This window comes from Felis catus, chromosome D3 (assembly GCF_018350175.1).
Source record: "Felis catus isolate Fca126 chromosome D3, F.catus_Fca126_mat1.0, whole genome shotgun sequence".
NCBI classification, from domain to species: Eukaryota; Metazoa; Chordata; class Mammalia; order Carnivora; family Felidae; genus Felis; species Felis catus.
In genome coordinates, this window is record NC_058379.1 from 85,761,333 (window position 1) to 85,777,650 (window position 16,318).

A 16,318-nucleotide genomic window follows, 5' to 3' on the forward strand; every position below is an offset into this window, starting at 1 on the left:
GGGAACCTGACTAGAGAGAGAATATTTTAGGTCAAAGACTATTCTCAAGTAATCACAATACATGTTAAGTAAGTTTCGACGCATGAAGACACTACCCTTTATCATCAATGCCCTCCTATTCCTTCGGTCTGAATGGGACACCACACAATATATTTGTAAGATTAATAGTCGACACTTATTGAATGCTATGTGCTAAGCATTTTGCCTAAGTAATATACATGATCTCATTTACCCTTCCCAACAACTCCCTGATTACACTGAGGTTTATATAGGCTAATTAGCTCGCATGAGATTACACAGATATTAAATGTTAAACATCAGAAAAAAAAAAAAAAAACCTTTATCACCAAGAGGATGAACATAAAAATATTTCACAAAGCCCTGGAGACCAAACACGATTACATCTCTGCCTACATTTTTAGCTTTGCCTCTCTGTGGTCTGGTCTCTCTGGCTTTCTTTCAGTCATTCAAACGTGCGTGATCTTTCCCATAAGTGCTGATGCAGGCAAGCCGGGTTCGAGAACCCACAGGGCATCCCGAAGGACCAGCTTCACCTGACAGAAATCAAATGGGAGCCAGGAGGAAATAAGAGGGGTGTTTACTGAGTCAGGTAAGTGCCAGACTACAGCAGATAGGGTGTCTGGGAGACTTGGAAAAGGAGAAGTAAGCTGCTTCCTCATTGCTTGGGGTCAGAGGTTTATGTTGAAAGGAGTTCAGTGTATGTGTTCCTTCAGGCATCCAGGGTAGGCTCTGATCAAAGGTAAGTGTCAGGTGAACAAGAGGTGTTATTCCAGAAATCACTGAAGGTAAGGGTATCGGCACCAGCATTGACAGAGATTTGCTCTTAGATGTTATCAGGTGTATGGGGACCAAGGATGTTTTCCCACCAGAGAATGATTAACTTTCTTGTCTCCCCCTTGGAGTAGGAACATAGCTTCTTTAGTTTACTCAGATGCAAGGTGAAATACAGAACATGAGGAAATGGGACCGGCGGAGACACAGCCAAGATGGAGCGTTTCCAAAATGGACTCCCTTCAGTTCCCCTACGTCAATGCCTTGAAGGTATGTGCTGAAAGGAAAATATCTGCAGTTATTTATGCGTTGCTTAAAATAAAAGTTCCTTTTTAAATTTTTTGATAGATTTAGGGGTGCCTGCGTAGCTCAGTTGGTTAAGTGCCAGATGCTTGGTAACATCTCAGGTTGTGATCTCGTGGTGGTGAGATTGAGCCCCACCTCGGGCTCTGTGCTGACAGCATGGATAGAGCTTGTTTGGGATTCTCTCTCTCTCCCCCTCTTTCTGTCCCTCCCCTGCTCACCCTCTCTCTCGCTCAAAAAGAACAAAATTTAATTTTTTTTATTTAATTTTATATCTTCAATTTAAATGTATATCTTCAAAATAAAAATCTAGAACACTATTTTATCTTAAAAATCATCAAGTATTTATGAACAACACAATTCTTTTCTAAAATGAAGTCAGATTTATATTTTTCAAAAATAAAAATATTCTGTTTAACTTAAAAATTTTTAAAAAATAAACATATTCTTAGTTTAATTTTAATTTGGTACATGACATATTTAATCTCCATTTTCCAACAAGGTAATCTCTAATTATAATATTATAGGCTGTTGTATGGAGCAGTCATGTATTTAGTATTGTGATCCTATGGTTAAGACATATATTTCTCAGAGTTTACTCAAGAAAATCTTCATATAAACAGATTCAGAAGTGAGCCTGTGCCTAACAATTGGACCAAACCTGAGGACTCTTTATTCTTTTTTTTTTTTATTTCATACCCTTTATTTTCCACAAATATTACTAGTAAATATTATATTTGAGTCACTGTGTTACATTCTAGGATTACAAAATGATACATGAAGAAAAAAACATGAAAGCATCCAGACAGTAAGAAACAGAAGTTCAGAGAAAGGACTAAGGCCATTAGGAAAAGGTAAGTGAAAAAGGCAGGCTATACCCCGGATTTTGAGTAAACAACAGAGAAGGCAAAGCAAAAGAGGAAAGTCATCCTGGGCAAGTTAAAATTCAGAGACAGGAGTTTATATCATCCAGTTCTGTGAGAGCAGACGGATGGATGAAATCCTTCCCTGAAGGCTGCATGAGACATTGATGTTTCAGGAGGACAAGGCAGTGACATTTTCCAAAGACTCCTGCAATCAACACGACATTTCTTAGAACCAGAGCTGATGGAACGCTAGCTCCGTTTATCTCTTTTCCAATATGTAGCGTCTTTTTGCCATTTAGGAACCTATTTTCAGTCTTTTCTGCCTCTTCTTAGAGAATGACATGCGAGGTTTCTCCTCAATACAGGAGGGGTTTGGGGGGTGCGGGGGACTAGGGCAGGAGTGGACAGAAACAGAAACCAGCCTGCATTTCCTGTACTCCAGACACTATCAGATTTCCTGTACTATGAAACTACTTTGAAAAAGAAATTCTCAGTCTGAGAAATAAATTCCTGGGCTCAGAATATCACCCTCTTCAGTTTACCCTCATCAGAACTGCCAGAATCAGCTTTCTTTCCTTTTCTTTCCTTTTCTTTTCTTTCCTTTCCTTTCCTTTTCTTTTCTTTTCTTTTCTTTTCTTTTCTTTTCTTTTCTTTTCTTTTCTTTTCTTTTCTTTCTTTCTTTTCTTTTCTTTTCTTTTCTTTTTTCTTTTCTTTTCTTTTCTTCTTCTCTTCTCTACTTTTTTTAATGTTTATTTATTCTCGACAGACAGAGAGACAGTGCCTGAGCTGGGGAGGGGCAGAGAGACAGGGAGACACAGCATCCAAAGCAGGCTCCAGGCTCTGAGCCATCAGCACAGAGCCCGATGCGGGGCTCGAACTCACAGACTGTGAGATCGTGACCTGAGCCGAAGTTGGAGGCTCCACCAACTGAGCCGCCCAGGTGCTCCCAGAATCGGCTTTCTGAAACCCAAACCTGATCGAGTAACTGCCCAATTCAGAATCCTTCTACCCCTTTCCAGTTTTCACAGCCTAAATTCCCATCTTTAATATGGCAGCAGCATTTGAAAGGTGTGAGAGGACGCTTGCCGCCGTCTTCCAACCATGTGCCCAGTGTGGGGAGCAGGGCTGGCATGCACCGTGCTCTTGGAGAACACAGCTGAGGGGACAACGGCCCTGCCAGCTTCCAGCCTTGCCTCCCATTGCCTGTCCCCCTCCTGTGCTGCGTCCCTCACCCCCCTGCTGCTCCTCACCTGCTCGAGTCTCTCCTGCCTTTCTGGCCTCTCTCTTCCTCTGACCCTCCTGTTTTCCATCTTTATCCTCTAACCTACCCTCTGCATCAGTGGTCTCACACTTTGCTAACTGGACCCACCTTTCAAAACTCCTGGAAGGTGGTTTACTCCGTGAAGTTTCCTTTGATCTCTACATGTAGTAAGATGTCCCATAGCCATTTCTACAAACTTTCCTCACTGCTCTTACTGTACTTGGACGTACCATTGTCTCCCACAAAGGCCGTTAACAGCATTCAAAGCAGGGAACGTCTTACTCATCTTTGCATTCCCAGCGACTAGCAAGATTCTCGGCATTAAACTACTTTTTTTTACATAAAAGCTGTTAGAAATTGTTAGTAAACACAACTAAAGAACAATCTTTTCAGAACTCTCCCTGTTGTTTCTGATGGCCAAAGTCCTTTTTCAATCCTCTTCTATGATGATAATTTGACACGAAAACTTCATTTTCTTATTATGTAACAACTACCGTCATTAATAACATAGTTACTGTTCGTTTTTTAATGGCGCTTTATAGCTGGTTCACTCCATTGACTTGCCTCTTTTTTACATTTTTTAAGGAGAAAAAACCGTTCAGGTGTCACAGAATGAACACAAACCTGAGAGTTTTCTGCTCTGGGTGCCCCTTCCAATAGCTGTGACAATGGACTTCTTTGGACCTCAGTTTCCCCAACTACAAATCAAAGACATGGACAGACGGTATCTAAATCTAATATTCTAGTCTGAAAATTAAAGGAGAGTACATTATAAATATTTTATAGAGGCTATTTGTGATTATGAACTGATGCATAATTTCCTAGAGCTTTTTTACTGAATATTCTAGGACTATAAAAGTATTCTGGAGAAATGTGCCAAAGCAGCTGGAAAAAATCCAATTATTAGTTTAGCGTCAATTTTTCTCCCTCCATTTCTACATTATATTATTCTCATCCAGTGAAGCATTTTGTTGACACAGAAAACACAAATACATTGTGATTATTAAGTTAACTTTCATTAATAGAGTACTTACGTTAATAGCATTTCCAAGTAATTTTTCTTGTCTACAAACAAAATGCCTTATTTTTTCCCCAGTGAGTGCACCTTTTTGATGATAACTTGAGGCTTGCCTACTCTATATGCTAGTGTCAAACACAAAACCAGCTTTGGGTATGCGTGAACGATTTCACTGCATGTTCTAAATATCTTCTGAAAATGGCACTTTTTTTTTATTATGAGCAGCAGAATTATGCCTCACCATGTGGCCTTATTTGAGATTATATTATTAAACGTGGCATGAGAGCTGAAATACGAAGTGAAACTTGTATGATTTCTAACTGCCTTTCCAATAAAAGCAGCAGGGTGCTATTAAGAAATCCCATTTTGAAAGTATATATTTGCAGAAGAAATAAGGCTTCAGTTCTCATTCTCTATAGGCAACTCTACATAGGCAAGCTGCAAGGTCTCTTCCATGTCATTACCATTGGTTTTTTCTTCCGATTTATAGAATTTCACTATCTCCTAGGGACGCACCAGGCTCTAAATAGCTCTGCTTCATTAGAAACTCTTTCTTTGGACTCTTCTTCTCAAGATTAGAAACAGCCCTTTTTTATAATTCTGTGAATGGTACCGTTTGAAACATACAATGTTCTTGTTTTTGTTTTTTCTTCTGGAAGCCTATACCTACCACTATAGTGTTTTTGAAATAACATTACAGCTTTCTAATATATTTGTGACTATTTGAGTTTTAAATGGGGACAAACATTGGATTAAATATTAACTTGCGCCTGAATGTACTATGGAATCGTGGACGCACGCTGACCACAAATTTGTCATTACTATTCAGTGTAGCACATTCACTTTGTGTCATAAAGTATACCAGTTAGACTTTAGGATTTTCGAAGGATCTTATTTACTCTGTAGCATTCATAGCTCTTCTCTTTAGAAAGCTTAAGGAGTCGTGGCAGATAACAAAATGCCTATTTTTCAGGGAGGAAGGCAGAGTTGATTTGAAATAAAATAGAACTCCCTGATGCTGATTTGCTTTGTGAAAGATGCAGTTGGATTCAAATATCTCTAATGAGCAGCTATGTTGCCTCTGCTTATTTCAACCTAATATCATATTTTTTGTTGTTTTCTTAACTGTGATTTTCTATAAAGATAAAAACATATAGATATTAATAGAGCAGAGATCTGTGTAATCATCACCCAGATTTAATTAGTACAATTAGTATTATATTAGTATTCCATCTATTATATTAGTATTATATTAGTATTTCCATCTATTACAAAAAAGCTTTATACATATACTGCAGAAAATCTATTCCCACCCCCATCACATTCCCTCCTATCTGTTGCCAGAGATGCTGAGTGAATATGTGTCTCTCCATTTATGGTTTTATTTATTTTTTTAATCTTCATTTATTTTTGAGAGAGAGACAGACAGAGTGTGATCAGGGGAAGTTCAGAGAGAGAAGGAGACACAGAATCCAAAGCAGGCTCCAGGCTCTGAGCTGTCAGCACAGAGCCCAAGGCGGGGCTCGAACTCATGGACCGTGAGATCGTGACCTGAGCTGAAGTCAGATGCTCAACTGACTGAGCCACCCAGACACCCCATCCATTTATGGTTTTATATATAACATATATATAATATGTATTGTCACCATAAACATATTGTCACTAATACAGGAGGAACATAACACTGTCAGATCACTTTGCAACATGCTTTTTATTCACTTAAAATTATGTATTTTGGGGTGCCTGCGTGGCTCAGTCGCTTGAACACCTGATTCTTTTCAGCTCGGGTCAGGTTCAGATCTCATGGTTGGTGAGATCGAGCCCTGTGTCGAGCTCTGCACTGACAATGCAGAGCCTGCTTGGGATTCTCTCTCTCCCTCTCTCTTTCTGCCCTTCCCTCAGTCTCTTTCTCTCTCTCTCTTTCTCAAAATAAATATACATAAAAATATGTATTTGAAGTTTACTGATTTTAATAAATATACTCTTTACTCATTTTTGATCCATTGTGTGACCATACTCAATTTATTTACTCATTCTTCAGTAATGAATGTTTGCATTGCTTCCAGAATTTTACTACTAAAAATAATACTGACTGGAGGTTTTTATGTGGCTCTCCTAAAATGGGTAAACATGATTTCCTCTAGTGTGTATTTTCTCCATTTGAGGAACTCTGGGGTCAGTGGGTCATTACTTTCTGCTTCTAAAGCTTATAAATGTGTGTGATAAACAAAAAGGGGCATGCACAGTTTTGCCTTAACAACATATCGTCTTCTGCGTCATTGCCGAATCAATCAATAAATGAATAATTAATTTTGAATAACTTACTAGTAGGGAGATAGTAAACTTTTCTGAGGCGAATTGTAAAGCATTCCTCTCTGTGGTTGCAATTAAGGTTATTTCTTTTTGAAAAATGTCCTTTCGTCTTGCTTCATAAATGAATAAAAAAGAGTGAGGTTTTGAAGCGTCATGGACCTAGCCTGCACTCCAGCTAATGAAAATGTGTTCACTGCTTTAAAAGTTTTTTTTTAATGTTTATTTATTTTTGAGAGAGACAGAGACAGAACATGAGTGGGGGAGGGGCAGAGAGAGAGAGAGACACAGAATCCGAAGCAGGCTCCAGGCTCTGAGCTGTCAGCACAGAGCCCGACGTAGGGCTTGAACTCACTAACCACGAGATCATGACCTGAGCCGAAGTCGGACGCCCAACCGACTGAGCCACCCAGGCGCCCCTCTTCACTGCTTTTTAGAACCACAAAGTTCCTAATGCCTCTTCCTAACACATGACTCTTACAAGCAGTTGCCTCACTGTACTTACCTTACATGTGTAGAGGGTAAAAAACATGCAGAGAGGAGGAAAAGGACATAGCTTTTTCTAAGGTTAGCATCCTCCCTAACGAGAAACTGTTCAGGACGTTCAGCCTGGACACCAGAAAGGTGGATACCTGAGGAGCTCCTGGATGGCTCAGTCGATTAAGCATCAGACTCTTGATTTCAGTTCAGGTCATGATCTCACCGTTTGGGAGGTTTGTGAGTTCAAGCCCCGCATCAGGCTCTGTGCTGACAGTGTGGAGCCAGCTTGGGATTCTCTCTCTCTCTCTCTCTCTCTCTCTCTCTCTCTCTCTCTCTCTCTCTCAAAATAAATTAATAAACTTTAAAAAAAAAGAAAATTGGTTACCTGAGAGCAAGTACTATCTCTTAGTTTTCTATCAATAAATACTATCCTGATAAACAATACCAGAACAGTGTCTATTAACAGGCAGTTATTCATTTACCCATTCTATTGGTGCATATTGCTTATATTTATATTTAAAAATAAAAGGACAACCATTCGTGATGATAATTTTATGTGTCAACTTAGCTAGGCCATGGGGCCAGCTGTCTGGTCAAACATATTCTTAATGTTGTTGTGAAGGTATTTTTTAGATGCGATTAACATTTAAGTCCCTAGATTTTGAGCAGAGCCACCTACCCTCCAAAATGTGGATGGCCTCATCCAATCAGTTAAAGGACTTTGGAGCAAATGTAGGTTCCTGGACCAGAAGCCATTCTGTCACTCTAGAGTAGCATAGAAACCCTGCCTCAAATTTTCCAGTTTCCAGTTCAGAAATTTCTGACTCAAGACTGTGACATCAACTCTTTTCTGAATTTCCAGCCTGTCTGCCTGCTTGCTCTACAGAGATTGGACTTGACGACCCCCCCCCAACATATGAGATAATATCTTAAAATAAATCTCTCTCTCCCTCTTTATCTCTCTTTTCTCTCTTTCTATCATTTCCTTTTCACCTCTGAGTTTTACTCTATTTCCATACTTTATCTATTTTTTCTTTACACACTTTGCATAATAAATCCCCCTCTCTCTCTCTCTCTTTTCTCTCTATAGTTTCCTTTTCACATCTAAGTTTTCCTCTATTTCCATACTATATTTATATTTATATTTATATTTATATTTATATTTATATTTACATGCTTTTGCATAGTTATATATCTGTTGTGAAAACCCATCTGGTAGTTCCAACATCTGGGTCGTCTCATGGGTGGTCATCTCCATCGATTGCCTGTTCTCTTGAGTATGAATCATCGATTCCTAGTCCTCACATAAATAGTGATTTGGGATAATGCGATGCCTCATTTTGTATGGCAGTTTGGGTTAAAGGTAAAACACTATTTCTGGATGTGACTCTGAAGGTGTTTAGCTATGGGATTAGCATTTGAGTCAATAATCTGGATAAAGAAGGTCTACCCTCACCTACGTGGGTAGGCATCAGTGGAAGGCCCAAATAGAACAGAAAGGAAGAAAGGGGATGCATTCTTTATCTTTTTTCTTGAGCTGGGACATTCATTTTCTCCCACCCTTGGGCATTGGAGCTCCTGGTTCTCAAGCCACTGGACTAGGATCTTACTTACACCAGTGGACCCCTTCTCATGCCTTCCATCTTGAACTGGGAGTTACACTCAGCTCACCTGGTTCTCGGGCCCTTTGGGATGCAGACTGAATTACACCACTGGTTTTCCCAGTTCTCCTGTTTGCAAATGGCCCCGACATAGAACGTCTCAGCCTCCATAATTGACTGAGTCAATGTCCATAATAAATGTCCCCTTTTTTATCTATACATATCCTATGGGTTTGTATCTCTGGAGAACGCTAATACAGATTGTACCACTGACATTATGAATCATATATTAAAGAGACGCTAGACAGGGACCTTTCTTCTAAAGGAAATATTTTTCAGACCATTTTAAAAATATTAGCCTGCAGTTAAGTTTTAAAATTTTCTTTGATTTTAGTAAAATGTCCATTATCTTCAATGTTAAAATTCTTGATATTTTGATATATCTAGATTTCTTGCACTGATCTTTTTATGCAGGAAAATATGATTTGTCTTGATTGCTGGAGTTATCAACCCTCCTTGAAAGTTTGTGCCAACCTGTGTATTTCATTTGCCTCTCCATTAGTCTCATGGGTTCTCAGGAAGAAAGAGGCGCCTGTCTCCAGCCTGGTTGCTGTCGCCGTGTGCCGCTGTGGCTGCACATTAATGTCCTGCGCAATTGGTCCTGTTGATGCTAAATGACCTCAATATCATGACCCCAGAGGATGAATGTTCCAAATATGGGCTGCATCTCTGTCGGCTTATTATTTCTGCAGCTGCCACTTCCTCTGCTTCTATTATAGGCACAGACACACATAAAAATAAAGTCATAAAGATGCTATCGCTTTTCTCCATACACTAAGAAACAGCTAGATAGCTCATACATTCTGGTACTCGAGGTACCTGAATTATCGGATTTCTCTCCTTGCCAGTGAACACACTTGCACTCTTCTTATCCTTATAGAAAGGAACTAATCCCTCCATTCTCATTTCTTTCCTCCAAATAACAAATTTAAAAGGTGGGAAGTCATACTTTTCATTGACATCATGAAAACGTTCTACTCTAAATAGATAGGCATATTTTCTATGTTCTCAACAAAGAAACCAATAAGTAAGTCATAAGGTTATTTACAGTCATATTTTTTTATTTAAAAATATTAATTCTTTAGGAAGTATTAAGCTGAGAGACTTTCTCCAAATGAGAGTGAGAGAAATTATATTCTGCCTGTCTCCCTCCCCCCGCCAAAATTGCAACTTCATCATTTTTTCCGGGAATGGTTATGTTTTATTTACAAAGAGAGAATTGCTTTTTAAATGGATTTAGTGGAAATTCTTTTTTGTGTAATCTTAGGGAGATATAATTAATTATAACATCGTGCAGGTGTCAAGTGTCCAACATAGTGATTCGAGTCAACATTGCTATATGCAAACCTCAAAGTTGCTAAGAGACTAGGTCTTGATCGTTCCTAGCACAACAGAGAAATGATAATCATGTGACATGACAGAGGTGTTAGCTAATGTTAAGGTGGTGATCCTATTGCAATATATAAATACGTTGAGTCAGGGGCACCTGGGCGGCTCAGTCGGTTAAATGTCCGACTTCGGCCTAGGTCATGATCTTGTGGTTTGTGAATCCGAGCCCTGCTTTAGGTTCTGTACTGACAGCTCAGAGCCTGGAGCCTACTTGGGATTCTGTGTCTCCGTCTCTCTCTGCTCCTTCCCCCCTCTCTCTCTCCCTCTCTCAAAGATAAATAAACATAAAAAAAATTTTTAAAATTAAATATACTGAGTCAACATCTAGTCCTCATTTTTAATTAAACCTTAAAAAGAATGCCCAAATGTTCACTTCTCTAACATTAGTTGCAAGACCACAGCACGACCTCATTCCAGCTATTCCACTATTTGCTACTTTTCCCACCTCTATAATTTCCACTCTTTCCAATTTTACACGCATGGAATTGGCAGTCAAATTGTTTGCGAAAAAGTATTTTTGTCTACTTATTCATTAATACATTAATTATTTTGCTCATAAATTCATTGCTTAATCTATGATTTCAGTACTCCCAGACCAGTTCTTGCACCTTCTTTTTAAATTATTTCTTCCCTGATACAAGGACAGTGCTATTCGGCAACTGGTAGACCACCAAAAGGGATTGCTTCCCAGGTATTTATTATACATGACATAGGAAGAATGACATTTCTGGACCTCTAATTCCATGGATAAAACTTGGGAATAATAGAATTCTCTTTTACCTTGCTGTAGAAAATGAAATAAGATAACGACATAAGTAATAACACAAGATACACAACAACAGCCCATTTTCTTCTGACTATAGGTAACTTCATTCTATTTGAAATTTTGCCATTGTTGCTTACTGACCTATGTGATTCTGCCTCTGTCATTATTTGTATTTTAGGAGAATATTTAGATTCATAAATTTCTCTTTTTAAATGTGCAGGTAAGTTGTTGTATACCATAGACTAATTTTTGACCTTCATAATGTAGCCAGGTTAATTACTAGTTAATGAAAACCATTTATTTTGCCTATAATAAGCTGCTCAGCAGGAATTTTCCACCTAATTAATAGTGACATGTTATATGAACCACATCTGGCATTTTGCACCTATTTCGAGGCAATTTCGAAGACTAATAATCTACAATACATTCGAATATGTCTTTGCCAGTCATGATAACAACTCACGGCGAAGAATATTTCATAAACAAACACTGCACAGTGATCATTCGAAGTGATTTCAGTTTCCTCATAGACAGTAAAAATAAGTTGAAGAATGCTTCTTTGTCTCAAGAGTAGATATGAAAGTCCTTGGTTAAAGATTAAACCATGTTCTAACCCTCAGTGGTACCCCTCTCGATATTGTAAATATTACTATTTAATTACTAATCTAATTACTTTCCAAATGAACATATAAAATATGTATTAAGTGGAAGAAAACCCATCTAGGCCACTTCTGCAGAATTAGATCGTCATCAAATATATGTCTGGTTATGATTGTTAAAGGGGTCAAATCGAAGGAATTTACATACAAAATAATTTCAAACCCTAATGGATTAATACTTTGATGAATTCTAAAACTGTGCATCACGGAGCACTCATCCTTTACATGGGACTATGTACGTTAGGGAAGTTAGATAAAACATGTTAACTATGGAAACATTTCAACCTTTAATTACAGGAACACACAGCTTTGCAACTTCCCTTTGTTATAAATTTCACCAGTCACTAGAGTTAATACGTAAAATATTTTAAACAGTCTGAACGGCCTGACAGCCAGTAATCTTCAGTGCAATTTGTCTACTCGTATTCATTCTGCCTTCATAATCTCAGGTCAGCCAACCATTGATGAGGCAAGTAAAGAGGCAAAATGTTGGGATTCTGGCATGCCAACAAATGGACCCTATCACTGGAATAAGAGAAATTTCAGGTAGTCTCATTCATGCTCCTATAGATTATTAAAATTTCTTGAAAACGTCAATGCTCCATTCTCCAGACTATATCTCCCAGATCTGCTAATCAATGTGGAGTTAGGAAAACGAGATTACCACAATATTAGGCCTATCCGCAGTAATGACAACAGGCCGGATGTGAGGGGGCATTAGAGATTGCCCTGAGGAGATCACTTGGCCAAGATTTGAGAAAGTAAATCCGATCTTCAATATTTTGCATAAATCCAGCTGTGGTTTTATCTGCATGAAATGTGTTGCCTTAATGTTATATTTTACCTGGTCTATGGGTCAGAGGAACAAAATTACCATAATCCACTGACCTCACCTGTTTTCATTCGTATTCACTTTAGATTACAGGAGTTAATATGTTTCGTAAGATGAGTTTTTCCATAAAACGATGACCAAACCAGAAACTCTTCATGAAGGCAAAGAATGAGAAGGGAAGACACGACCACAAGCTAGGGTTTTGAGACAGGAAACCGAAGGCACCCATGAGAGAAAAAGCTGCCTTTTCCCTTTGCTTCTTTTCCAAATTCTATTCGTGCTAGGACCTGCTCCCCCACTCCACTCCACACATGCCTCGGGATGCAAATAGCCCATGTCCTCCTTGTAAGGGACAAGGAGTTCGTGATTTCTCTAGAATACCACGCATCGAAGGAAAGACCAGGTGAGAATGATTGAAGCACCAGACCACAACTGTCAACAAAAACCCTAGGCCCCAAGAAAGATGAGACTCCTTCTTTTCCTTTCTGAGTCTCCCAGACGTTCCAAGTGCATCTCCTTCCCCACGCCTTCAATAAAGTGGGCTTTCCCCTTCTACTGCCTTTGATTTCCATCTTGAGTGAAGCCAAAGACCGTGTAGGTTGGTCCCGGGGGGCCCCCCTCTGGGTCCTCCGACTCCACCTGTCTGCATCAATTTTATCATTGCAACCTATACATTTCTCTTATCCTTCTCACTTGCTTCTGGGTAAAACTAAGTGATGTAGAGTCTCAAGAAGATTGTTCATACTACAGGAAAAAATAACACGTTACCATAAAAAGTTACTCTAAATAAATGGCTTCCCCTAACCGTACCCTCTGTATAAACATTTCTCTATGGGGCACCTGAGTGGCTCAGTGGGTTAAGCATCAGACTTTGGCTTCAGTTGGTCAAGCACCTGAGTGGCTCAGTGGGTTAAGCATCAGACTTTGGCTTCAGTTGGTCAAGCTTCTGAATTCAGCTCAGGTCATGGTCTCATGGTTCCTGGGTGTGAGCACTGCGTCGGGCTCTGTGCTGACAGCTCAGAGCCTGGAGCCTGCTTCAGATTCTCTCTCTGTCTCTCTCTCTCTCTCTCTCTCTCTCTCTCTCTGCCCCTCCCCTGCTCGTGCTCTGTCTCTCTCTCAAAAATAAACATTAAAAACAAATCCAAACATAACTCTTCATGTAGTTGTGGTGTAAAGCCTAAAGCCAAGGTGCAGTCTGATGCATTGTCTTCTGGTAAAATCAGGAGGACTTCAAATGGCCTAACTACAAGGTTGTCGCCCAATCAGCCCACCAGGATAAGGCCCCCTAGCCAGGCAACAGGCCTCATCAAATGTACCAAGTGTAGCTCCTGCTTCTGGAGGGTGGGCGTCAGTTCCCTGCCAAGCCATGGAATTATTCAACAAGCCAATTACGTGATCACATAGAAACCAGGGGGCACCCCACCCTCTTGATTCTGCAGAACTTCCCTCCGACAGCCCCTGCCTGTTCACTGTTCTCAAGTGCCACCCTCTTGGGGCCCCACGTGGTTGGGATTCCCCTCCTCAAAGCTGGGTTTGTCCGTCCCCATAACACGAGGTAGGAATTACTACTTTCTTAACAACAGGCTGAATAGCAGACAATTAAAACTGTACAGAAATTATAATGATTTATTTTTGCTTTAATATGAAAAAGTGGGAAATTGCATTAATTAATTTTAATGCATTCCTGCTGAAGGTCCAACTGACCAACGATGAATTATCCTTCGTACATTTTTCACTTTACTATCTAGTATTTTCCTTAGGATTTTTGTATGAATGTTCTTAAAAGTTATTGGCTATGGGATTCTCTTTTATTTTGCTGTTCTTGTTAAGTTTGGTTTTAAGGGCCTGATTAGCCTCATGAAGTGAAAAGAAACTCACTCATTTTTATTTTAACTCTGGGAAAGCTTGTATATGATTGGAATTACTTGTTATGCAGATGTCTGATAGAATTCATCAGTGAATCCAGCTTTGTGTGGGTTTTCTATATAGAAAGATTGTTGATTGTTAATTGAATCTATCTGGCTTTAGTTATAATTCAGATTTCTTTTTTGTCGTCCTCATAAGTTTTACTAATATTTTACCAGCTATTTTTAGATTTTTATCTAAATTTTCCTATAGTTTGCTATAAAGTGACTAACTCAAAATATGCTTTCATAAACTTGTCTATTATATGATTTCTCCTGTCTATTGTCTCTCTTAGGTTTGTTCATGCTGCTTTGTCTCCTTCTGTGCATGATGTTTTAACTGAGTTGAAGACATTACTGAAGAAAAATTGGAAAAAAAAATTGTCGGGCCCTAAATGATGTTGCATCTCACATTAGAGGCCAGAGATTTTGGCAACACTGAAATCAGTTTAATCTACACAACTATTGGGAATTCTAAGTTGGATGTTAGCCTTTGAACTATGTTTATTCCTATTATTCCTATAATTGTTGGACAAATCATTCCCAGCCAAATTGCTAGGAGTTGTAACAAGATTTCAACTCATGCCCCGGTATGCATGAACTTTGGTTCCTCTTGTCCCATGGATATTCAGATGAATCCTTTTTTATCTGGCTTTTCTTCATCTCTACTGATACTTTGCTGTTGTTTTAATGTCTGTTTTATCTGAGATTAGTACAGCCACTCTAGTTTTCTGTGGTTTCTGTTTGTAGATTTTTTTCTATCATTTTGCTTTCAACTCATATCTTCAAATCCAGTGTGTCCCCTGAAGACAACACGTAATAGGCTATTGTTTATTTTAACCATATTGACCAACTCTGCCTTTTGATTGGATTGTTTACTTCATTCACATTTAATGTTCGGATTTATGGCTCATAGTTTTGTTTGTTTTACATAAATTGCCTGTCCTCCATGTTTCTCCATCATTAACTGCTTTCTTTTGCATTAAGTGAATATTTTTCAGTATAACATTTTCATTTCTTTAATAAATAAGAAGAAAGAATAAAGAAAGAAGAGGAGGAAGAGGAAGAGGAGAACAACAAGAACAACGATGATGATCACAACTCCATGAGCTTGGGCTTTAGATTTATTTTATTTTTCAATTAATTTTGCTCCAGGTCTGATTATCCAATCTGTTTGAGTGTTTAGGTCTAAAGGATTCAATATTAATATATTCTATCCTTAAAATGGCTCAAGTGAATCATATGCCCAAAGTGATCTGGAGTCAGTTCCTTCGAAAACCCTGCAATTGTTGAGGGGCGCGTGGGTTGCTCAGTGGGTTGGGCGTCCCACTTCGGCTCAGGTCATGATCTCACAGTCGTGAGTTCGAGCCCCACGTCGGGCTCTGCACTGACAGGTCAGAGCCTGGAGGCTGCTTCAGAATCTGTCTCCCCTCTCTCTCTGCCTCTGTCTCTTTCTCTCTCTCTCTCTCTGTCTCTCAAAACTGAATAAACGTTAAAAAAGTATCGAAACCCTTGGAATGTTCAAAGCACACAGTTTTGCTGGCTTCATGTTTTTCTAAGGAATAAGTCTAAGCAGGCTCATAGAGGAATTTTCTGGAGAAGACACTGAATGTGTTTCAACTTGGTCAATCTTCAAAGGCCCAAGAAAGCAGGAAAATCAAATAGTTCCTAGTTTGTGCCAAATATTTTCTTAATGACCAGTGATCCAAGTGGTGATTGCATTTGGTTGTTAAGAAACCTCTTTCGGTCTCCCAGAGACAGGCACTGGATCTGAGGTTATCACTGCATTGGCTCGAATGCTCAGTTAGTAATGGCTTCAGTCAAAAGATCAACTTAAAAGAAGCAAGCTCTTATCCATTGAATATTTCAAGCAAGTATTGATTGTGTTGCATTTTTTCTTAGATGTTTGCTATTTTTTATTTCAACTCACTTTCAAGTGGAAATACTGTCAAAATTCCATAATTCATAGTTAAACTAAAGCTTGTTTGAAGCCCTTATAAAACGGATCACAGCCTTGATTTAAAAATCAAATAAATATATTTAGAGAAAATAAATAAATATAGCTAGAGAAAATATA

General features: G+C 38.9%; 1 long non-coding RNA gene across 1 annotated transcript; it reads left to right on the forward strand.

Annotated features, from left to right (window-relative positions):
- Nucleotides 1-875: 875 nt before the first annotated feature.
- On the forward strand, nucleotides 876-15,607 carry LOC111557245. The gene is made up of 3 exons (XR_002737100.2): nucleotides 876-1,062; nucleotides 1,857-1,949; nucleotides 14,538-15,607. It is a non-coding gene; the product is annotated as an uncharacterized LOC111557245 (long non-coding RNA).
- The last annotated feature ends 711 nt before the right edge of the window (nucleotides 15,608-16,318 follow it).